The sequence below is a fragment of the Pleurodeles waltl genome, chromosome 1_1 (assembly GCF_031143425.1).
Source record: "Pleurodeles waltl isolate 20211129_DDA chromosome 1_1, aPleWal1.hap1.20221129, whole genome shotgun sequence".
Lineage (NCBI taxonomy): Eukaryota > Metazoa > Chordata > Amphibia > Caudata > Salamandridae > Pleurodeles > Pleurodeles waltl.
The window spans coordinates 623,414,811-623,439,813 of record NC_090436.1 but is presented as its reverse complement, the minus strand read 5'-3'; the positions used below and the strand labels follow the sequence as shown (position 1 = coordinate 623,439,813).

The window sequence follows — 25,003 nt, the reverse complement described above, 5'->3', positions numbered from 1 at the left end:
AACTTCCTGGCTGTGATGTCATCAGCAAGAGCCAGGAAGTGTTTTCCAGACTGTTCTGCTGCACCTGCATGCTATTGCGGGACAGTCGCAATTTGCGACACCCACTCGCAATTTGAGTGTTCGGTTTTTAGCGAGGTCGCAAAAAGTGACCTCGCAAACAGCGGACTCCCAATCTGCGGTGCGACTTCATTTGCGAGTCGCAAAATGAAGTAGCTTTTTCTTGTTGGATACCTGTTTGCGAGTCGGAAATTGCGAGTCGCAACGACTCGCAATTTCCAACTCGCTATTTTTTTAGCTACCTACATCTGGCCCTTAGACCCTAAATACGCGGCTTCTCTATAGTGAAACCTTCCCCACAGACCGTTTCAAAAGGGCACAGAACCTGCGACATGGCCACAATGAAACCATTGCCGCACTCCATTGCATGCATTCTAAGGACATTAGCCACTGGGAACTTTGTTAAGAACACCCTGACATTTCAGACGGCTATCTGGTAAAAATTACAACAGTTTTTACATATGCATGTATTTGTTACAGGGTATTACAGATGCCTATATTCCCAACATTTTCACTTTGCACATTATGTAAGAACAGCTCAGCATTTTAGAAATCACAATTTTTTTTTAACCCCACTTGTTTCCTGCCACACAGAATCCCTTAACTCTTTTTAAACAACTCATAATTCTACACACAGACTTTTTTATTCTACACAGTACAGCATATGGCTTTCGGGCCATGTGTAACACTTTTGGATAATTTCAACATTAAGGCCCTCATTATGACATTGGCGATAAATCCCGCTTACCGCCATGCCGACTGCCACCAACATAACGCCGCCACGGCGGATAACCGCCAAGCATATTATGGCACACACATACCGATTCGTCACTATACAGCCGCAAACACACGTCCGCCAGCCCAAAGGTCAGTGATAAACTGGTGGTAGCAAAACCCACACCGTTACGCCAACAGAACTACGCCCACAGCATTATGACCCACATCGCCACGGGCGGACATTCAATGGCGGTAAACCATTGGCGGTACATACCACTGCGCTCAAAATACACACACACAAACAAATCAACACTACATTGGTCAATTCAAACTACACACACCTGACACATACACACAACACACCCACACCACTATAAAACACCCACCCACACTACCCACAACCCTTTACGACTAGAAAGAATTGCCACCAGAGAGAGACAGCAAGAGCACACACACAACCAGAGCCACATAACATCATCACCTATACACCATCCACGCACCTTACATCACACACCCCAACACATCACCCCACACACCCTCACCTACACCACTCACACGACACCCATGGCACCACAACGACACCCCAGATTCTCTGAGGAGGAGCTGAGGAAATCATCCGGGTAGAGCCACAGCTATTTGGATCACAGGTGCAGCAGACATCCATTGCTAGGAAGGAGAATTGTGTACAGGGTCAACTCCGTGAGACAGCACCCCAGAACAGGGGACGACATCAGGAAGAGGTGGAACGACCTACAGGGGAAGGTACGTTCCTCAGCAGCAAGACACCAACTAGCTGTACAGAGGACTTGCGATGAACCCCCACCTCCTCCCCCCACAACTTACAACATGGGAGGAGCAAGTCTTGGCAATCATGCATCCTGAGGGCCTGGCAGGAGTAGGAGGAGGACTGGACTCTGGTAAGTCAAATCTCTATTACTATCACCCCCTTACCCGCATGCCATCACAAACCCCCACCCGTACCCTCACTCCCATCACTTCACCACCTCCCACATACTCCACCATCAGAACCCGCTCATCCCAATACCAAGCGCTGCATGTAACACCAATGCATGGACAACCCTCACAGACCTGCATGGACACCTATCACCACTGCATGCACACTAGAGAGAATCACCTAGCCCAACAAATAGCTACTCACTCAAAGGCAAATCTGCCATGGCAACAACAACCATAGAGGGCAACACACCCATGCACATGATGTCACACGCAGAAACAATAACTCTGCATTTACACCCCCACAGGTCCCCCAGCAAATGTCACCGGAGAAGAGGTGCCAGCAACATGCAGTCCCCCCCAGAAGAGGCCCACAGTGATGACAGCAGTTCTGCTCGCCTGGATCTGGATGACCAACCTGGCCCATCAGGGATCTCCGGACAGTCGGTCATCCAGGCACACTCTAACACCACCACAGAGACTCCCCCCTCAGGAAACATCACCACAGCACCCACCCAGCGGGCCCATACCTCTGTCCCCAGGACACGTCAATCAGCAGTGACCCCAGGCCACCCCACAAACACAGGACGATCAGGGACCTGGGGTCAGTGGCAGTGGGTACACGGTTCAGGGGACAGAGGCACCGGACAACAGGGAAGCTGGGAGGACTTCTGTGCAACAGGGGGAGGACAGGCCCAGGGAACTGACTCTCCAGGAGGCACCAACTGCGATCCTGGTAGAATACCACCATTCCCAGGAGACAATGGGCCAGATACTGGTCAAGTTGCAGGAGACCCAGCGGCTGCAGGAGGGACAGTACCTGGGGATCAGGGAGGATCTAAGGGACAGCCACAACACCCTGGTCACCATTGCAGGGGTGCTGGCAGACATGGCCAACACCATGAGGGAGGCAGTGGCACACCAACGGGCCCCTGACACTAGCCACACGGATGAACAGCCCTCCACCTCCGCTGACGGTAGTGGACAGGAGGCCCGCCACAGGAACAACAGGCCACCAGCACTCCTGCCCCTGCTGAAGGAGAACCACCCAGCAAACGGTCCCTGTGATCCAGGCAGACGCCAGAGAACATTGCCAAGACCCCCGTCAGGAAATAAGACTCTCCTGATTGTCACCATTGTGTCCCACTCTGTCACCCTGTCCACCTTGAACTGCCATTGCTCACCTTCCTATGCCCCCTTGGTCAATGCACCTGTGATACAAATAGACTCGACTCCAACCTGGACTTTCCTCCATCATCCCGCCAGCCCATTGCACATCCCCCTCTACCTCTTAGAACTGAAATAAACACCCTTTGAAAAATTACAAGTATGGAGTATGTCAAATGATTTAAGTGTGTATTTGCTTAACAAAGTTTAAACATTGAAAATCAACTGTACAGAAATGTATACATAGGAATGACCTGTAGTTGGCTGCAGTCAACTCACCAGGAGCAATAGTGGGGCACAAATATCTGCAAATAGAGATGCCAAAAGCTACAGTGAGTGGCCATAGAAGTAGGAAAACCAGCCTGCCAGTGACAATGTCAAACACAAAACTGTCAATTAAAAGTGAAGTTACACTGTCTTACCTCTGTATCATTGGAAGTATTGACAAATTATTGCACTTCTGTTGTCCTCATCCTCTGCCTCCTCATCTTCACTGTCCACAGGGTCCACTGCTGCCAGATGGCCATCTCTAGCCTCATCCTCCTGCAGAAAAGGCACCTGGCGACGTAAGGCAAGGTTGTGCAACATACAGCATGCCACGATGATCTGGCAGACCTTCTTGGGTGAGTAGTACAGGGATCCACCTGTTAGACGGAGGCAATGAAACCTGGCCTTCAGGAGGCCAAAGGTCCTCTCTATACTTCTTCTTGTTCGCCCATGTGACTCATTGTAATGTTCCTCTGCCCTTGTCCTCGGATTCCTCACAGGGGTCAGTAGCCATGAGAGGTTGGGGTAAACAGAGTCACCTGCAAATATCGAGGGACAACTGTTAGCCACACACCAACCCTTAGGTCCCACACCATACCCATACACCAACATCCACTGGGTGGGAACCAGGGCTCACCTATTAGCCACACCCTGTGCCTCTGGAGTTGAGCCATCACATATGGGATGCTGCTATTCCTCAGGATAATGGTATCATGAACAGACCCAGGATATTTTGCATTGACGTGGGAGATGTACTGGTCTGCCAGGCACACCATCTGCACATTCATGAAGTGAAACCTCTTTCGATTTCTAAACACCTGTTCATTTCACCGGGGGGAGGAGGGGACAACTGCTATATGTGTACCATCAATTGCCCCAATGATGTTGGGGATATGTCCCATTGCATAGAAATCAGCTTTCACTGTGGCCAAATCGTCCACCTGGGGAAAAACGATGTAGCTGCGCATGTGTTTAATCAGGGCAGACAGCACTCTGGTCAGCACTATTGAGAACATTGGCTGAGACATGCCTGCTGCCAAGCCCACTGTCACTTGGAGGGAGCCAGTTGCCAGGAAATAGAGCACTGATAGCACTTGCACAAGAGGGGGGATCCCGATGGGGTGACGGATAGCAGAGATTAGGTCAGGCTCCAACTGGGCACACAGCTCTGCGATTGTGGCCCTGTCCAGTCTATAGGTGAGGATAATGTGCCTGTCCTCCATTGTTGCGAAGTCCACCAGGGGTCTGTACACGAGAGGATGTCTCCATCTCCTATTCCTCCGCAGCAGTTGCAATCAATGGGGCAAAATGGAAAGCAGCTGGTCAGTATCTCTTATTTCCAACCACTACACTTCAATGCATGTCGTGATTGTAACAGTATTGTTTTGGACAGGTCCAAATGGTGCATATGTGTACTGTGATGCAGTTAGGAGCCATGGCCTGCACCCCCCCCTGAAATGGCGTCCGCCTGTTCTGTGTGGAGGGACAGGTGGAAATAAGGTAATTCCGCTGATGCTGTGCGCCATTACGGGAGGTGGTCGGAAACCTCCGTAAACTACTCATCGGTTAACATTGGGTCCTATGGGGTATAGTGGCCAATCTTGATGTACGCGGGCGGTGACGGTATGCACCACGGCAGACGTTGCCGCCATTTTCTATCTGTTCACTCACTTACTACCTGACCTTCAACAGGAGAGGACCTACACTGCAAGTGCTGCTGTGACCTGTGTCTGGAACTGACCATGGCTCTTGTCACTGTGGAAAGGGCCCCTGCCTTCACCTACGCGGAGTTGGAGCGACTGGTGGATGGGGTCCTACCCCAGTACCGAATGCTGTATGGGCCTCCAGACCAACAGGTGGGTACACCGTGAGTAGAATGCATGGGGCGGGAATGCATGGAGTGCTGTTTGTGAAGACCTCATGTAGGGGTGGTGTTGATGGATGGGCCCTGGGCAGTGTGCTGCATGTATGGTGGGCCATGGCTGTGCTAATGGGGATGGGAGGGGGCATGGTGGGCCATGAATGTAACAGGCAGGACGGTCGAACTAATACCTTTCCCTGTGTCTATTTCCCTGCAGGTCAGCACCCATCAGAAAAAGGGAATATGGCGTGCCATCGCCAAGGATGTGCAGACCCTGGAGGTCTACGGCAGGCGGAGCACCCACTGTCGCAAACGGTGGGAGGACCTGAGATGCTGGGTACGGAAGACAGCGGAGGCCCAGCTGGGGATGGCCTCCCAACGAGGAAGGGGTGCCCGTCGAACCCTGACAACCCTGATGGCCTGCATACTGGCGGTGGCCTATCCGGAGCTGGATGGGTGCTTGGGGGCATCACAGCAGCAACAAGGGGGTGAGTACAGTGCCCCAATATACAATTTGCACCCGGTGGGGTGGTATACGGGTGGGGGATGTGGGCCTGTGGGTGCCCCTAGGCCAGGCCTGACACTGCAGAGTAGGTCCCATGTTGGGCAGGGTTCTGATGTAAAATACCTCCAACAAAGTTAGTAGGCATCCACGCAGGGGTCTGTGGGGCTCAGGTATGCTGCAGTTGACATTAGGTGTCCCTATCCATGGGCTGGTGACTAGCATTGTGACTGGTAGTGCATTGCCTAGTGCGCAGAGCTGTTCCCTGTGTGTGTGTCGTGTACGCCAACGGTGGTGTTGTTCCCGCCATTGATCAAGTGTATACTTTGTCTCTTCCCACCCCTTTTTGTTTTGTCACCCTGTCCTTATGTGCATTAGCATCATCTGGCAGAGAAGCTGAGGCACCGGCAACGGAGGGAGCTGCATCCCGCAGGGCCCAGGAGGCCGAATCCACCGACGGTGAGGGCACCAGTGGGACGGAGGGCGAGGGGCGCACCACGGCGGGGACATGAGGGGACAGTTCGGACACGGATTCCTCCTCCCATGGAAGCTACCTGGTGGTGGCAGACACCTCTGTGCCCAGCCCAGCTACAGATACATCCGCCACCCCTGTACCAGCACTGGCACTGCCCTCCCAACAACCCCTCAGCGTGCTTCCCGTGCCCGCTAACCCTGGAGGGTGGGCATCTCCTTTGCCCCAAGCACCTCAGGCCCTGCCCCAGTGAGCCCTGCTACCCTGAGTGAGGAGCCTAGTGACCTCCTGCCATCGATCGCCATTGGGCAGTCAACCATTGTGAATGCCATCCAGGGACTGGCAGCCCAAATACAACAGACAAATGCATTCCTGGAGGGCATTCACACTGGCATCACAGCCCAACAGAGATCAATCCAGGCTCTGGCCTTCTCTCTGATGGCAGCCATTGTCCCTGTTTCTAGCCTCCCCCCTCCAACTTCCTCTACCCAATCCCATTCCCCTCAACCCCAACCTATCCCAAGCACACAGGCAGACGAGCAGGCACCCAGGACAACACCCAAGAGTGGACATGGCAAACACAAGCACACAAACACACTTCATCCCACAGGCACTCTCACAAACACCATCCAGATGCAGACATACCAACATCCACTGCCTCCACTGTGTCCCCCTCCTCCTCCTCATCCACCTCCCTTCCAGTAGCGTCTCCACTCACACCTGCATGCACTACATCCACATCCACTGCCTCCATCACCATCACGCCTATCACTACACACCCCTCACTGGCAGTCACCACCCCCACCTCCACGCACACGTCCCCTGTGTCCTCTCCCAATGTGTCTGTGCCCCCTCCTCCCAAAGAACACAAATGCAAGCACTCAGACACCCACAGCCATCCACCTCACAACAGCATCCGGCCCATGCACCTGCACCCAAACACAGCAGACACCTCCTACCACCACTCCCTCTACCTCCACTCCCAAACCATCCTCCTCTTCCCGGCCCAATGTCCTTAAGAAGCTTTTCCTCTCCACCTTTGACCTCTTCCCTAGCCCTCCCCCCTCCCTCATGTCAGGCCAGGTCTCGTCAGAACCCAGCCAAGCACCTCAGCCACCCAGTCCAGGGGCACAGTAGTGTCCACAGCTACACCAGGTGGGAGAGGATCCCGGGCACCAGGCAGCCAAACTGATAGGGTGCCTGCACCAAGTGCTGTAAGGAAGGGCAAGGAGGCACCCCCAGCTGCTGCAAAGAAGGGCAAGGAGGCACCCTCAGCTGCTTCAAAGAAGGGCAAGGAGGCACCCCCAGCAGGTAAAAGGAAGGGCAAGGAGCAATCCCCAGCTACTGCCAAAAGGAGCAAGGAGCCATCCCCAGCTGCTGGCAGGAAGGGCAAGGGGCCTGCACTAGCTGGCATAAAGGACAGGAGGCCTGGTGCTGGGACTCAGTCAGAGCCCCCACCACCAACCATGGTGGTGCCGCCGTTCAGGCTGCAGGGGATGGGCTGGAGCCTCCCCCCACCACTGCTAGCACCGCCATCAGCACCACTGCCACCAGCAGCAGCCCCAGTGGTAGCCGTCCAAGGCTGCAGGGGAAGGGCTGGAGCCTCCCCCCACCCCTGCCAGCACTGCCACCAGCACCACTGCCAGCAGCAGCAGCCCCAGTGGGCAGCCATACGAGGCTGCAGGGGAAGGGCTGGAGCCTCCCCCCACCACTGCCAGCACCGCTACCAGCACCGCCACTGCCACCACTGAGCAGCCATCACCGCTGGCGGGCAGTGTGTAGTCCTGCGTCCATGGGCTGTTGTGCGGCCTGGCTCCTACAAATCCTGTGGGTCTGCCACCCAGGTGAGAGACTGTGACCTTACACTCCCCAACATCTGCATTACAGGGCACAATGCCCCTCCAGAACCAGTGGAGAAGCCATCTACTCACCCCATCCTTCCCAGGATGAAGCTCACTGGGCAGAATGCCCCCTCCAGAACCAGTGGAAGTAGTAACCCACTTGAGAGACTGTGGCCTTGCACTCCCCAGGACCTAGCACACAGGGCATGTTGCCCCCTCCAGAGAATGTGGGCAAATCACCCACTTGAGAGACTTTGGCCTTGCACTCCCCAGGACCAAGCACAGGGCATGTTGCCCCCTCCAGAGCATGTCCGCAAATCACCCACTTGAGAGACTGTGGCCTTGCACTCCCCAAGACAAGTCAGTGGGCAAATCACCCACTTGACAGACTGTGGCCTTGCACTCCCCAGGACAGAGTGATGGGCATGTTGCCCACTCCAGGACCATTGGTGTTCCATCTTCCGGCTGAGGTGCCCCCCATTCCCCGTCCTCCTGAAGTGTCTATCTATTTTCGACCTGATGCCCCTGCAGTGTTCTCTACGTGTTGTTGCAGGAGTGAGGTTGGGCCTTGGACTTTGTGATGTGGCCCACGGACATTGAGGACTGGGCAGTGTCCCTTGCATTGTAAATATGTATATACTTTTTGATTTTGATGCACAAATTTCACCTATGTTTATATTATTACAGCCTTTTTACACTATAGTTGTTGTCCTTGCATTCTTCCTGAGGGGTACGGGTTGTATATGTTATGTTACTGCATCCGGTTGTGTGTGTATTTTGGGGGTGGGGGTGTTGCGTGTGTGTGTCACTCTCTTTTGCCTCCCCCCTTTCCTGTGTGCTAGGCGGCTGTACTGGTCGTCTTCCTCTGCATTGGTGTTCATAATTGAGCAGAAGGTAGAAAAACATGGGGAAGACATGCAACTCGGGCTCCATGGCGACATAGTTCTTCCTTGAGTGTCCAGAGGTGAGTCGTTTCCCTTCTGTGCAGGGTTTCCGCCAGGCTTTTGATGTTGTTGGTACCGCCCTGGAAAAGGTGGCGGATTGGACTGTCATTATACGGTGGGCGGTACATTGCCTTCCGTCTGGCTGTTGGCAGTTACCGCCGTGGTGCCTGTTGGTTTCGCCCTGGCGGTCGGTTTGTTAAAGTGGCTGTCTGAGCAGTTTCCACCGTCGTCATAATTTCATATTTATTACCGCCGGCCTGTTGGCAGTATTACCACTGCGTTATCACTGACCGCCAGGGTTGTAATGAGGGCCTAAGTGCTTATGATGACACATATTGGTAAAAAATTCGTAAAAGATAAAAGACAACATTGTTTTACCTGTAGAAAGTCTTGTCCCATGGCTACTGCTTGCTCACCCATGTACATCTCAACGTTTTTATCTGGATGTATGATGGAACAACAAATGCGTTTACAACCCATCCCATTATAAAGCGGTCTTTACAACGACCGTGTCTATACCACGCATGCCTTTATCACGCATGCCTTTACCACAAATTTAGTTGTAAAAGCATGTTTGGTAAAGTAACATGCATGGTAAATTATCCTCCTCCCTTCCCTCTAAACCTGACATCATACTCCACCTGCCCAAGCCCTTAAAACTGCCCCTTCCAACCCCTACCCAGAGTCCTAACCCCCGGCCTACCCTGCCCTGTCCTAAAACCTGTCCCAACTTTTCCTAAAAACTACCAGACCCCTGCCCTAAACCATAAAACCTAACCTGCCCTGTCCTAAAAACCACACCTCTCCCGCCACAAACCCTAAAAGCTACCATGTCCTAAAACCTACCCTGCCCGGTCCTAAACACTACCCGGCCCCTTCCACCTCCACTCTAAGCCCTAAAACCTACCCTGTCCTAAAAACTACCCCAACTCCCACCTTCACCCTAAAACCTACCCTTCCCCTGTCCTAAAACCTACCCCGTGCTGTCCTAAAAACTACCCTGACCCCCGTCCTAAACCCTACAACGTGCCCTGTCCTAAAACCTACCCTGCCCTGTCCTAAAAACTACTGACCCCCTGTCCTAAACCCTAAAACCTACACTGTCCTGTCATAAAAACTACCCCAACCCCCACCCCACCCTAAAACCTACCCTGCCCTGTCCTAAGACCTACTCCACTCTGTCCTAAAAACTACCCAACCCCGCTCTAAACCCTAAGACCTACCCTGTCCTAAAATCTACCCCACCCTGTCATGAAAATTGCAAACCCTGAATCCTAAAACCTATCCCTCCCTGTCCTAAAAATACCCCTGCCTTCACCTTAAACCCTAAAACCTACCCTTCCCCTGTTCTAAAACCTACCCCGCTCTATCCTAAAAACTACCCGACCCCCGTTCTAAACCCTAAAACCTACCCTGTCCTAAAACCTACCGCACGCTGTCCTAAAAACTTCCTCGACCCCCATCTTCACCCTAAAACCTACCCTCCTCCTGTCCTAAAACATACCCTACGCTGTCATAAAAACTACCCTGATCCCCCTGCCCTAAACTCTAAAACCTACCCTGTCCTAAAACCTACCCGTCTTGTCCTAAAAACTACCCGACCCCGTGCCCTAAACCCTAAATCCTTCTTTGTCCTGTCATAGAAACTACCCCGCTCCCTGCCCCACCCTAAACCCTAACATGCCCTGTCCTAAAACCTACCCAGCTCTGTTCTAAAAACTACCCGACCCCGCTCTAAATCCTAAAACCTACACTGTCCTAAAACCTACCCCACCCTGTCCTAAAAATGACCCCAACCCCCGCCTTCACCCTAAACCCTAAAACCTACCCTTTCCCTGTCCTAAAACCTACCCCGCTGTGTCCTAAAAACTACCGGACCCTCGCCCTAACTCCTAAAACCTACCCTGTCCTAAAACCTACCCCACTGTGTCCTACAACCTACCCAACCCTCGCCTTCACCCTAAAACCGATCCTACTCCTGTCCTAAAACCTACCCCGCGTTGTCCTAAAAACTACCCTGACCCCCGCCCTAAATCCAAAAACTTACCCTGTCCTAAAACCTACCCCACCCTGTCCTAAAAACTACTCGACTCCGTGCCCTAAACCATAAAGCCTACACTGTCCTGTCCTAAAAACTACCCCACTCTGTTCTAAAAACTACCCGACCCCGCTCTAAACCCTAAAACCTACCCTGTCCTAAAACCTACCTAACCCTGTCCTAAAAACTACCCCAACCCCCGCCTTCACCCTAAACCCCAAAACCTACCCTTCCCCTGTTCTAAAACCTACCCTGCTCTGTCCTAAAAACTACCCGACCCCCGCTCTAAACCCTAAAACCTACCCTATCCTAAAACCTACTCCACCCTGTCCTTAAAAAACTACCCCAACCCCGAAAATATACCCTACTCCTGTCCTAAAACGTTCCCCATGCTGTCCTAAAAACACCCTGACCCCTACCCTAAACCCTAAAACCTACTCTGTCCTAAAACGTACCCTGTGCTGTCCTAAAAACATCCTGACCCCTAAACCCTAAAACCTACTCTGTCCTAAAACCTACCCCGTCCTGTCCTAAAAACTACCCGACCCCTGCCCTAAACCCTAAAACCTACACTGTCCTGTCCTAAAAACTACCCCCACCCCACCCTAAAACCTACCCTGCTTTGTCCTAAAACCTACCCCGCTCTGTCCTAAAAACTACCCGACCCCGCTCTAAACCCTTAAACCTACCCTGTCCTAAAACCTACCCCACCCTGTCCTAAAAACAACCCCATCCACCCACCCCACCCTGAATCCTAAAACCTACCCCACCCTGTCCTAAAAACTACCCCAACCCCGCCTTCACCCTAAAACCTAAAACCTACCCTTCCCCTGTCCTAAAACCTACCCTTTTCTGTCCTAAAAACTACCCGACCCCTGCTCTAAACCCTAAAACCTACCCCACCCTGCCCTAAGAACTACTCCATCCCACCGCCCCGCCCTAAACCCTAAAATCTACCCTGCCCTGTCCTAAAACCTACACCGATCTCCCACCCTGTCCTAAAAACTACCACAACCCTTCCTCCCCAACCCAGGCCCCACTTACCTCTCTCCTCTGGTCGCAGCTCCTTCCTGCTTGTTTCCTTCCTTCTGCCCGACTGCTCTCTCTTCTGTTACCATGCATATGCGTGGTAAACGCATGCGTAGTAAACGCATATGCGTGGCAACGGCAGCGTGGTCAATGCATATTGTTGCATTGACTGCGTTATTAGTGCTGTTTCCCCTTTTATCCATGTTGCTCACGAATTCAAGCTGTAGGCAGACTTAAAATAAGCGGTGTGGGGTCTGATTCTGGCTGGAGTCACCCATGGACAGCATTTTATACCTAGTAGAGATTGCAAATTATGTACTGTTTTCCACAGCTCCAAAGCCTATGAATATGTCTAGATGTTGTCAAGAATTGAGTTAATAAAATCAAAGTTTTAGTGATTCGTTGATGAGGCCAGCCCTACTTTCTATCTAGGCCCCACCTCTGCATTTGTGTACCAATTTGTATCAGCTTGGATTCTTTTTATGAATATGTCTAGATCTCTTGCACATATTAAAGTCAGAAAAAACCTGAATTCATGGTGAGGGGCCAGAGGAGTGGTGGGATTCCCACGGCCTCACCAAGGATTCTTGCACTCCTAAGTTATGTACCATGAATCCTTGGGTAGGAAATTCAGAGAGGGGCTCTGGCTTCACTTCATACCAGGCTATTTGTAAGACAAACTTTGTTTTAATGTTAATCTTTCTCTCACTCTCTCACTCTCATTTTCTTGTCCCACACCTCTCCTAACACCCCATCTTTCTTGTGCTCTCTATACACTTCTCTCACATACCACTCCCTGCTCTGTTTCTCCCCAATCCCTGGGACCGCCAATTATGCTACATAATACAATACAGCAATTTTGTCCTTATTTGACAAAGCCCCAGCCCCTGTAAAGGCTGCATAATATAAGGGGAGTCTCTAACGAACAAAACTCATTCCCAGGGCCTGTTCTCACACACGTCGCCTCACACTTGCGGCTGCCTGAACAGGCACCGGCTTGTTTTGTTAGAGACTTCCAGGCTGTACACACGTGTGCTGCAATTTTACCTGAGACAACACCCTACACACATGGTTAGGGCCATGAGCACGTGACTAGGGTGATGTCACAGCAAACGTGACCCAACACATTCATGTGATCCCCATGGAAGTGATGCCATTTCTGGGAAGGGCCCCTGAGGGCCCGAAAGTCCAGGTAACGGAAGTGACATCACTTCTGGGACAAAACAACTGTCACATTTTGCATGATGGCAAAAGGTATCCCTTTATTCCACTTATAGTCTATAGTCTTGTTGATAAGGTATGCATTTTTTAAGCAATGAAGTACTTCCTTTGGCCCTATTGATTACAATGCTGTTCCTGGATATTTTTTTACCTACAGTTAAGGAATCACGGTGGTTAATTCTAAAGTCTTTTTGAAGAGGAGCGTAATGTCCATTTGAATACCCACTGTGGTATAATTCATGGAAAAGGGTGGCGTCCAAAGTGAAAATATCATTCTCTCTTGACAGCAGCAATAGGTGTATCTAATGGGTAACTGATATGTATAGTTTTGTAAAAATTGAAGTTGTTGTGTTTGAATCTTGAGCAATATGATGAATCCCAAGCATATTTCATAGTAGTTGAATCTCATTTTGCCTTTGGGTAAGCACAAGTTTTTTCTCTCATTGGATATTTAACATGAGAATTCTGTTATCCACTTTGAATATGTTATTTTTGGAATAGATTAATAATCATAATTGGTGAAAATAATATGCATTGTGATGTATAGTGTCTAGATATTCACTCACAAACATCCTCTCTTCCATTAGTCTTTGTAGGTACGTTGCTGACAGACTTATCTTCCAAGCAAAAAAAATGGGCACTTAATGCAATTATGATCTGTGTTGTTATTTGTTAATTATATCATTTCGAAGATTAGCTTTTAAAAAACTTAATGCGCATTTCTAGTTAATTATTTTTGTCTTTTACTTCTATATTTTAGTCTCATTTGAGCCTTCAAAATGTGGCAAGACATTGTGAAACACGTGTTGGCTGAAATCATAAACAGCCTTTTTGGAACATTGATTAAAATTGAAAGTTGCAACATATATCACTATTCATATGTATTGCAATCCTTGTGGAAAGCAAATTGTGTGCTACGTCAAATATACTATAGTCTTTTTGTGAAGGAAATGGCCTGATTGGCTGTACCGTAAATAAGAAATATTGGAAAAGAAAAAGCTTTCTTAGAACAAGTTTTTTAAAGCTAATATTTATTACATGTAGTGTGCCTCAAACTTTTTAGTACACTCTACACTTTATTGATCTGAGAGCCTGACCTAGCATTGTAGAGCCAATATAACATTACAAATGAAAGAATTAAAAGGATATTACTCAGGTAATGTGGATGTCTGTCAATATCCGCCTGCGCGGATGCAAGATGGTGTGTTTGAAGTAGTAGGTAAGTAGTCAAGTACTTATTGATCAACCACGAGGGAAACAGAAAATGCCAAGGCTGGGATCGTAGGCAGAAACAATATGTGATCAAACGGTAAAGTGTAGATTATTAGCACATATTTTCTGATAATTCTGTTGTTTATCTTTTGGGTTCGAAGAGGGAGGAGTGTACCGAAGGAGGTATATTGGTTCTTTATTATGCTTCTTGGTTACAAAGCCAAATTACTTCAGAAGGATCAAATAATTTCCGTTTTAAACCTATTGGGGGAATTCCGAGAGGCAAAATTCAGTTTTGCCTGGGAGGAGGGGCTGAAAATCATTGCGCTGTTCCACATATTAGATGTGTGGATTGCAGTACCATATTATTTGGAGTCAACAGCCAGGGTCTGCTATAAGGCCTGGTCCTCAATATAAGCCCTGCCGAAGGTGGTTTTAAACTCAATTATTTGCCATTAATCTAATTGTATGCCATGAGCGCCGCTCTCTGACCTTGGTGGTGCATGGCTTTGTTGGAAGATGACTTTGATAATTGGCAAAAGAGGTAGCAGGGCAAGGGAGGTCTTTTATGCATCATTATTAAAGATGGATTCACATGCTGTGATCAAAAATGTTGAAGATGAAAAAGGCAGCAGGTACAGACACACCTTAGAACAGTAAGTGTTGCCTGAAACAGGTCAACTCAGTTGAAATAATGAAATTAGTGGTAAGTGATCTGGACTAGTTTGGATAAAGAGAACAAATAATTGCACTCAACATAACAACATGAACTAAAGTAGCAAGCAAATCGTGATTTTATTAATGTAGGACTTTGTCACATGTGGGTGTCTGCCTTTAAATGCTACCTGTTAGACCAGGCATCTTTTGGCGTGTTTCCCCTGTCTTTTTGCCTTCTGACCTCCTGTTTTTATGGTATGCTGGACTCTGTTTTTGTTGCTTTATTGTCTCAGTGCACTTTTTCACTGCTGATCAGTGCTAAAGTGCAAGTGCTCCCTATGTAAATTGTATTAGTGATTGGTTTATCCATAGTTGTCATATCCGATTTACTCATAAGTCCCTAGTAAAGTGCACTATGCGTGCCCAGGGCCTGTAAATCAAATGCTACTAGTAGGCCTGCAGCACTGATTGTGCCACTCACATGAGTAGCCCTGTGAACATGACTCGGACCTGCCACTGCAGTGTCTGTGTCTGTGTGTGCAGTTTTAAACTGCCAATTCGACCTGGCAAAATTACCCACTTGCCAGGCCCAAGCCTTCCCTTTTTGTACATGTAAGGCACCCATAAGGTAGGCCCTAAGTAGCCCCATGGTCAGGGTTCAGTGTATGTTAAAGGTAGGACATGTACTGATGTGTATTACATGTCCTGACAGTGAAATACTGCCAAATTCGTTTTTCACTGTTGCGAGGCCTCATAGGTTATCATGGCGATGCCTTTAAATATCTTTTAAGTGCAGTTTCCCACTGCAAGCAGATATAGACATGGAGTTTGGGGTCTCTGAACTCACAATTTAAAAATACACCTTTTGGTAAAGTTGTTTTTTAGATTGTCAGTTTGAAAATGCCACTTTTAGAAAGTGGGCATTTGCTTGCTTAACCATTCTGTGCCTCTGCCTTCTTGTATATTCCACGTCTGGGTCAAACTGACAGTTGGGCTGTTGTGAATTCCCTCTAGACAGTGACACAAAGGTAGATGGGGTGTAGCCTGCATAGCCTGATGAGTCACCTGGGCTAGAGTGGGGAAGAGGGAGCTGACACACCTGAAAGGGCTGTGCCTGTCCTCACACAATGCTGTCTCCGATCCCCTGGAGTGTGTCTGAGGCCAGGCCTGGGCAAGGCAGGATCTTGTGAACAACACAGACTTTCCTTTGAAGTTTGCCTACTTCAAAGGCAGACATGAGTATAAGTAGTGGACCCAAAAACCCAGACTTTTAAAACACTTCTGGATCAAGAGGAACCTCTACCAAGGAGAAGAGCTGAAGAGCTGGAGGAGGAGTACTGCCCCTTTGCTGTGTGCTTTGCTGGGTTGGCTTGCGGTTGCTGCTTCTGCCTTAAAGAGGGCAAACACTGAACTTTGCTGTGTATCCTGCTTGTTAAGTTTCTCCAAGGGCTTGGAGTAAAGCTTGCCTCCTGTTGGAAGTCTCAGGGATATCAAAGACTTCAGCTTCATCTGCCTACAGCACTGGGAACCGTGTGTTTTGTGCTGCAACAGAAGAAAAACCACTGTGACGCTGTCAATGACACCGCTGACTGCACCGTGACCTGACGATGCCACACGGAGCTGTGCCCCGTGTGACAACACAACCCTGGTCTCACCAACGCTGCCACCTAACGCCGTCACCAAGCTGCTGCTTGCACCATGACCTGTGGGCTTCACACTCCACATCGCCTTGCTCAGACCGCAGCCTTGGCATCCCCGATGACGACGTTCCACGCTGACACCGATGCCGCTGCCTGCACCGTGGCCTGAAGAAACCGCTTGTGAGGTACATGGCACACTGTTCCATCCCGCACTTCAGTTCCAGTCCACAAACGCCAGCTCCATCAACTCCAGCATTGTCAACAGATGCCCCTGTCTGCACTGCAACCCTTGGGTGCTACACGGAGCCCGCCTCACGCTGCACCGCCGCCTTCGGCCTACTGACGACAGCGATGTCCCATCCCGCAACGCGGCCTCGGTCCACCAACGCCAGCTCCATCGGCTCCAGCATCGTAAACAGATGCCCCTGTCTGCACCGCGACCCATGGACGCCGCACGGAGCCCGCCTCACACTGCACTGCCGCCTTGGGCCTACCGACGACAGCACTTCAGCAATGACACCGCTGCCTGCACTGTGACCTGGAGACAGCGCATGTCGCACCGCCCCACTTCACACCACAGCCCTAGTCTCACTGATGCCACGGGACGCCCTTACCGAGCCGCTGTTACTGAGCCACTGCCTGACCTGTGAGCACCACACATCCCATCATCCCACTTTGCACCGCAGCCCTGACGCCATCCACGCCAGCGCTCCTGACTTTGTCATCAGCCTGGAGTTCGATTTGCAACACGTGTGACTTAACGAGCCCGATGAACCCAGCACCAACCTCCGGAACCGACGCCTGCGACACCACACACAAGATCTCATTGCGAGCATCACAATGCCCTACATTTCCAAGGTACTGTTTGCAAGTCTTCCTGACACCGTAGCTGGTCCGAGACGCCGCAGCCGACCTGAACTGTTGGCTTTGTTGTTCACGATGTCGTGACAGCCCTAGACGGAGCTATCGACTTCAAGGAACTGTATTTTTATTTAATTCTGGCAAAATTCACATCTTTATTACTGTATGTTGGATTTTTTTCGTTTTTGTCTTGTTTTACACAGATAAATATTGGCTAGTTTTCTAAAACTGGTGAGGTGTCCTTTTGTAGTGTTTTCACTGTATTACTGTGTGATATGTGCAAATGCTTTACACATTGCTTCTGACATACGCCTGACTGCTCATGCCAATCTACCAAAGGGGTGAGCAGATGTTATCTGAGCTGGGTATCTCCCTTATCCTGATTAGTTTTGTGGCCCCTACTTGGACAGGGTCCCATCCGACTGCCAGCTAGAGACCCTATTTCTAACACTACCCATGGTTTATACTCACTGAGCAACTTGTTGATGTATAAGGTGCTGAAGGATGGATCACAAAATATTTTGTGCTGTGCAGCGTAATGAATTCCATACTAAAAGCGCCTCAGCATATTGTGGACGTTTGTATTTGAAAATGTGGGTGAGGCAGAGATAGTATGCACCACGTAATTTCTATTTTTCCTTCTAAGCATAATTGTTAAATAATTCTCTATAACGTGTCTGTAATTACTGCAGTAACAGTAGTCAGGGGTGCAGGGAGCTTCACAAGTGAACATGGATATCGTTATGCGTATTACTAACCATCTTGTAACTTTTTTAAAGGGATAGGGAAGATGGTGGAAAGGAGCATATGCTGCAGTTTTCACAAAGGAATGTTACAATGGGAGGATGGAATTAGAACAAACATTTTTGGTAAAGGGCATTAGGAATTGGATGACAAGGAATGTTTGGAGAAACAGAAGAGCATTCATTAGCGTTCCAGTGAAAGCAAACATTTACCACTGCCAAAGGTGCAAAGCTACTGGCGCTCAACCTGTAAGACACCAACCAGCCCACAACGCTGGTGCAGAGATATCTTAAATAAGCCCTTCACAAGCTCACTTTAAGTGATCGCCCTTGCAGCATGCATTTTCAGCCGGGCGGCACACTTGTGCATAAGGCTTGCTCTGGCGACATCTTGTGGAAAATGGGTTTAATGCAAGCAAAAGATTTTTTTAATGTCAGTCACATTCGTAGGTGCGAGCTCATAATATCAGCCAGGCTTAAGTCAAGCAGCACATTAGCCATGATTTTGGTTGTAAGCAGGGCTTTAAGTGGGTCGGGTCCGTGCGGGTTTCAGACTTGGTAGCAATAAAAAAAAATCGGGCATTGAAACGAGTTCCTATCGGTCCCTGTGTTAATTTCCTGAACTTTAGAGGCATAGAGACTCGGTACATTCTGAATAGTGACTGTGAAAACGTTAAAGTACTTCATAGCAGCGTTTTATTTCTTGTTTATATTTCACACGTTTTCCTAATATTGCACCCTATAAAAGTGTTTGCTATTTCCAGAATGATGTGTTTGTGTTTTTTTTTCATGTAGCCTATTACTCTTGTATAGCGTATTCTTTGAACTGAGTCGCCTCTGGGTGCTTACATCGGCCACGATTAAAAGCTCTAGAGTTGAAGCTGTGCGGAGTGCGAGTTTCACACAGTGGATCAGAAAGGCGTCCACAGTACGTGGTCACCTAGGCCTTGGCCCCTCTGCAAAGCTCACAGCACAATGTTCCAACTTCAATTATGATTCTATGTCAGGACCGGAGGCTCTGATTATGCTTCTCTTTCTTCACCTTATTTTTTACAGCAGCCAATCAAAAGTGAAAACAGAAAAAACTCCAAATCCTAACAGTCCCATCAACATGTGATGACCATAGAGGAAAACCTCTATATAACTGCCACACATAACCCAACCCCTCTTTCTTTGCTGCTTCGCAGCCAGTTAAGTGCATTTTGTCTATCTCTCATTGTTTATTATGCAGTGCTCTTAGCGCAGCAAGTGCTTGTTGTTTTGTTCTAATTTTGGCTCGAGGAGCAGTATATCACTCCCGGGTGCGGCTGCTCGGATCGCACCCCTGCGTACTTGTAGCGAGGCCGCGCGGCCTTACCACGCAGTCCTCTTTCTATTTACACAGGCTTTTCTATTTTTAGTACGCTTGCGTGTCTGCCGAGCGTTTTAATTTACACAAGGAGACGCGTGTGATCATCTCTCTTTGCCTGCTGTGTTTGGCTTCCCAGTTTACACCCCAACTATATATTTTGGGGTTGCAAAAGATTCCTATTCAGGCTGGGCCTGATTGTTTCTTGTTTTGGGCAGAGCTCCCTCCACATACTATTTACAAATACATATATATGACTATATAGATTTTATATATATATATATTCCCCCTTTGTTAAGGGTTGCTTTTTCCTGCACTTTTTTGTTATTTCTCTGACTTACAGCTCCTTTGGAGCCCTATCTTCTGTATTGCAGCATGGCTGGTTATGAAGACCAAGCTGGAGATGAATATTACATGGATGATTCAGCTGGATCTTTCGAGCAAGACCTGGTCTACGCTTTGTACGCTGGCGTGCGTCATACAGTTAATCAAACCTCGGCACAGGTTATCAGACTGATTAAGCATCACCTTCTTGGTTTTGCAGAGCACCAGGGATGGGTAGCCCCTTCGGGCGTTCAGAAAATCATAGAACCCTCCCTGTCTGGTGGTTCCCAAACCCTCAAGCAGAGTACCAATCCTCATGCTGCGGACTTTGAAAGCCTTATCAGGGCTATGGCTAAGGAGCATGACTATAATGCGTCTTCTTCTCAGAAAGTTAAGTCCAGGGAGGATCTGGCTTCTTTCTCTTCAGACCATTCATCTGATCAAGGGGATGATCCACCCCATAAGTGCAAAAAGAAATCTCACCACCAGGAGGAGCCTATTCCTACCCCTAAAGTCCTTACGTTTGAACCAGAGGACATTGTCATTGTGCATCCCCGGTCTTCTTTATGGATGTCCCCTCTGGAGGTGGCAGATTATGTGGAGTCCCACATTAGACACAGATTTGATAAGGAGGTTTGCTCCAGATTGCGGTCTGAGTGCCCCAGACTGGATTTCTCCTCTAAAGTGACGGAAACGTCAGAATTGGATCCTACCATAGTCACCTTTTTCAAAAAGTCCTCTAAGGACCCGAAGAAGGGCATAGATTGCGCCTGGCGAGGCTGTCTAGACAAACAATGTAGCTGGCCCTTTGATAAAGATTTTGGAACTGGCTTTTCAGTCCAAGAAGTCGGGAGAGGCCATTAACCCAGACGTTTTGGTGGGTTGGGCTCAAAGGGCCGTGTGCTTCCTGGGGAATGCAAATTGTGCTATCTCCTCGGAACGTTGCCGTTCCATATTGATTAAGCTGGACCCAAATTGGTAGACCTTGCTTCCTCGAAATCAGGTCCCCTGGTTCAGGGCTTGCTTTTTGGACCTCCGTTCCTTAAAGAACTATCAAAATTTGTAGCAACATACGCAACATACGCAAGTCTGGACAAGGCCCAAGGCTCTAGTAAACGGGTCTTTCGTCCACTTTTTTGAGGGGCCGGACGCTACAAAGGGCGTGCCTTTGGCCGTTTCAACCAACAAGGCCCTCAGCGTGGGTACTATCATCAAGGAAGAGGTGGCTTCCAAGAAGATGACTCCTCCTCCTCAACTTTCTACCCTTCGCGCCCGAGAGCAGGTCGCTCCAGATTCCGCAGAGGGAGATCCAAGGGAACATAATCCTACTCCCAGGACGCAGGAGCTACAGGTGAGCCTGATTGTAAGTTCAGAGGTAATTCTGGGGGGTAGGACACGGGGTTTTCTGCAAGAGTGGAGCCAGATTACTTGTGATTCTTGGGTCCTGGAGACCATTCAAGGTTTCAAGCTCAAATTTTTCGAGTCCCTGTTCCAGCCTTTCCCTCTCCGTCCAACGTATATTTCCCTTCAAGAGCGCAGTTTCATTTCCGCAGAAATTTCTGCACTTTTGGCAAAAGGCAAGGTCACGGTTTCAAAGCACCCTATTGGTTTTCTCAGTCCCATGTTTCTTGTAGACAAGAAAGGGGGTGGTTTGAACCTTGTTTTGAACCTAAAAGAGTTCAACGGATTCTTGATTTATCGCCACTTCAAGATGGAGGGCATCCACTTGTTGAGGGATATCCTCCAGGAAGGAGAAGGGATGGTTCGTTTAGATTTAAAGGATGCCTATCTAACCATTCCCATTTTCCCTCCCACCGAAGGTTTCTTCAGTTTCTGTGGCAAGGCCTCTGTTACGAGTACAAGGTTCTTCCTTTTGGCCGCTGTTCAGCCCCTTGGTGCTTCACGAAGGTGATGCGGCCAGTGGTAGAGTCCCTTCGCTCTCGAGGGGTTTGTTTAATAATCTATCTAGACGACATTCTTATCATGGCTCAAGACCCAAGTCCGCTCCTTTCCCACCTGGATTGGGCCATTTCCTTTCTTCAGAGTTTGGGATTCATAATCAATCTTCAAAAGTCGGTTCTGATTCTGGCTCAGCAAATGGATTTTCTGGGATTGCGGATCGACTCCATCCGATCTCAGTTAATTCTTCTCCCTCAGAAGATTCATTTAATCAAGAGGGAATTGAGGTTATTGTTGTCCAGACAGACTGTATCATTGAGGGTGATTGCCCACATGGTGGGCCTGCTCTCTTACTTTATCCAGGTGCCATTTCAGGTCCTCTCCATTACAGAGCACTGCAGAGGTTCAAAATTTCACATCTGCAGAAGGACCGCAGGTATGAGGATCAGGTTCCTCTTTCGGAGGAAGCTCGATCAGAGATGAGTTGGTGGCTAGACCACATGGAGGCTTGGAATGGCAGAGCTATTTTCAGCTCCTCTCTGGAGATTGTGATAGAATCCGATGCCAGTCTTTAGGGATGGGGAGCCCGTTGCAGGTCAGTCTCCACACGGGGTCGTTGGTCCAAGTCGGAGCTGAAACTGCATATCAGTTGTCTAGAGCTTCTAGCGGGTTCCTTTGCAATCAAGAGTCTTTCCCCTCTCAAAGCGAATTGTTGTATACTTCTTCGCATGGACAATATCTCGGCGGAGAGATATGTCCACAAATTGGGGGTGGGGGCAGATCTCGCATTCTAGCGGAGATTGCCAAGAATTTTTGCCATTTCTGCCTGAACACCGGATCTCGGTGGTTGAGGAGTATCTGCCAGGGAGCAGCAATTCGGTCGCGGATTGGCATTCTCTACACCTTTGAGATTTCAGCGACTGGAGACTTCACCCCAAGGTCTTTCGGGCACTCTATGCTCAGTGGGGTCCATTTTCGATAGATCTTTTTGCTTCCCGTCTCCCTTCTGAAGCGTTTTGTCAGTTGGAGGCCGGATCCGGAAGCACTAGCGATGGACGCATTCCTAAAGTATTGGTCTCTGGATCGGGGTATGCTTTTCCTCCCTTCTTGATGATTCCCAGGGGGTTGGCGCAGATCCAGCGTCAGCATGCGGATCTTGTTCTGGTGACTCCTCTTTGAAGGTCCCAAGCCTGGTTTCCGGTAGCCCTGGAGTTGACTTGCAAGTATCCTCTACTACTCCCGTTCAGGAGGAACCTCCTTCTGGATCCGCTGAGCCTTCCTCATCCACTTGTTCTTTTGGGACAGCTGGCCCTAGTGGAGTGGCATCTTTCAGGGAAAGATGGTGTGTCCCAGGCCTTTCGCAGGAGTCTTCCGCTTTCATTGCGGGATCCTGGTCTTCCAATACTCACAAAAGATATGCTTCCACTTGAAAATGATGGAGTGCTTGGTGCAGTGCACGGAATGCAGATCCTTCTTCAGTGGATTGCAGTTTGGTCTTAAATTTTTTGTCCTCTCTAGCTTCGTCAGGTTTGGCATATAGATCGATTAATAACTATCGGTCTGCCATCTCGGCGGGACATTTACCAATTGAGGGTAAGCCAGTAGGTGAATTACCCATTGTTTGCAAACTTTTGAGGGGCATCAGGTTAGCCAATCCCCCTCGCCCACGTTACTCTACTCTGTGGGATGTAAACGCTGTTTTACGTTTTTTGGTGTCTTGGCCGGCTAATAGGTTCCTTTCCAGGAAGCAGCTTTCTGCAAAGCTCACCATGTTATTATGTTTAATTTCCTGTAAAAGGGTATCTGACGTTTGAGCCCTGAATTTAGCAGGAAGGGTTTTTTCTCCTGAGGGAGTGGCATTTTCTATTTCACATCGTACCAAGTGTAATTTGAAATCAGTTTCTTATCCTAGTTTTGTGGACAATCCCAAATTGTGTGTTGTACAATGTCTCAGAGCTTATGAAGTAAGTACAGAAGAGTTTCGTTCTGATATGGGGGGTCAATTACTAATTTCTTTAGTTAAACCTTATCATCCTGTTTCTTCGGCCACTCTGGCCAGATGGGTTCACTGGCTATTGAATGAAGTAGGCATTGATATTTCTGGATTTGGAGCTCATTCCACTAGAGGAGCTATGGCTTCAAAATCTTTTGCTTTGGGCTCCCGCCTGGAGGACATTTTGAGGGCTGCAGATTGGTCCTCCCCATCTACGTTTAAGTCTTTTTATTGTAAGCCTATTGTGGATATTGCATCGTTGTGGTGGATCAGCTTTAAACAAGCATAATCAGAGCCTCCGGTCCTGACACAATATAAAAAAAATTCTAGCATTCGCATTAATAATTTTTCAATTTTATTAAGGACACAGAGGCAAGGATTATCCCTCCTGCACTGTTGGCATTTGTTTGATTTGTCATGCTATATCTGTTTAACATTTTCATTTACATGTTAATTGTGTTTCAGTGCTTTTCCCTCGCTATTAATATGTATAGGATTATTCTATTGTGGTTCAGTTTTTATGGCCTGTTTTTTTCATCTCTTACAGGAAATGAAGACAAATAATTTGGTCGGGCCTAAAGTGATTTGGTCTGAGATTCCGGATGGATATGGGATTTTTCTCTCCCGTTCTTTCAAGTTGATCGTCTTGTTTCTCCTCTTCAGAATGTTCTGATGTTCCTCTGTTGGTGGATTTTGGACTTGATTAGACTTTTTGCAATTTTGTGTGAGCAAAGAAAGGGGAGTTGAGTTATGTGTGGCAGCGTTATATAAGGGTTCTCCTCTATGGTCATCACGTGTTGATGGGACTGTTGGGATTTGTAGTTTTTTCTGTTTTCACTTTTGATTGGCTGTTGTAAAAAATAAAGTGAAGAAAGAGAAGCATAATCTTCACCTCCGTGTCCTTAATAGAATTGAACAATTCTTAACGTGAATGCTAGAAAAGTTTTTATTCTGTGCAAATGTGTGTGAAGGAGCTACAGAGTTGTCAAAATACTGACAAGGTGAAAGTAAAAGAAAATTCAGTGCTTAGGGGTGAGTGGGTGTATTGAGTGAAGTGAAGGAGATGTGAGGAAGTGCATTCAGGAGAGAGTGAAAGAAAGTGGTGAAGAGGAAAGATGAGGTGTAACATATGTTTGGGGGCGATGTGGAAAGAAAAAGGGTGTCTTGTCTAACATAGAGTGAACAAAAGGGGCGTGATTGCAATACTCTCAAGACCACTACCTCTTACACAGTCCTCAGTAATGGTTACTTCACGG

General features: G+C 48.7%; 1 long non-coding RNA gene across 1 annotated transcript in view; it reads left to right on the top strand.

Annotated features, from left to right (window-relative positions):
- The window catches only part of LOC138286269 (uncharacterized), a 109,489-nt gene extending 84,936 nt beyond the window's left edge, over positions 1–24,553 (top strand). The window contains exon 3 of the long non-coding RNA XR_011201935.1: positions 24,295–24,553. This is a non-coding gene — a long non-coding RNA (uncharacterized lncRNA). The remainder of the gene's footprint in view (positions 1–24,294) is intronic.
- Positions 24,554–25,003: the final 450 nt, after the last annotated feature.